Below are 446 nucleotides of genomic sequence, written 5' to 3' on the forward strand. Positions count from 1 at the left end.
GAGTCCAGAGACCAGCGGACATGTCCCTTTGATGCATGAGACAAGCCTGCAGCGAGCTCTGCGGATGGATGTTCGGAGTTCTGCGCGGTGCGGATGTCCGATCGGAGTTGTTGCTCGTCGAGTACGAACACCGCTCGGAGTACCGGCAGGTGAAGAATCATCGCCCGGAGGGAGGAAGCGAGTTGTTCCTGAGTGAATACTGGTCAGAAGTTGTGTGGGTTGACGACGGAGTAGTCACTGTCCCCCCCTTTCGGGTAGACGTCCCAACGACGGGTGAGTGCATCGGGCTTCGCTCCGAGTTTCCCTGGGCGGAAGCGGATCACCATGTTGAACTGCGACAGATATTTGGACCATTGGGCTTGGCGTCGGGTAAGGAGCTTCGTAGTCGAGAAGTACTCCAGGTTCTTATGATCCGTGACAACGTCAATCGGAGTTCCAGAACCCTC

This window comes from Lentinus tigrinus (genome assembly GCF_003813185.1).
Source record: "Lentinus tigrinus ALCF2SS1-7 unplaced genomic scaffold L226scaffold_97, whole genome shotgun sequence".
Lineage (NCBI taxonomy): Eukaryota > Fungi > Basidiomycota > Agaricomycetes > Polyporales > Polyporaceae > Lentinus > Lentinus tigrinus.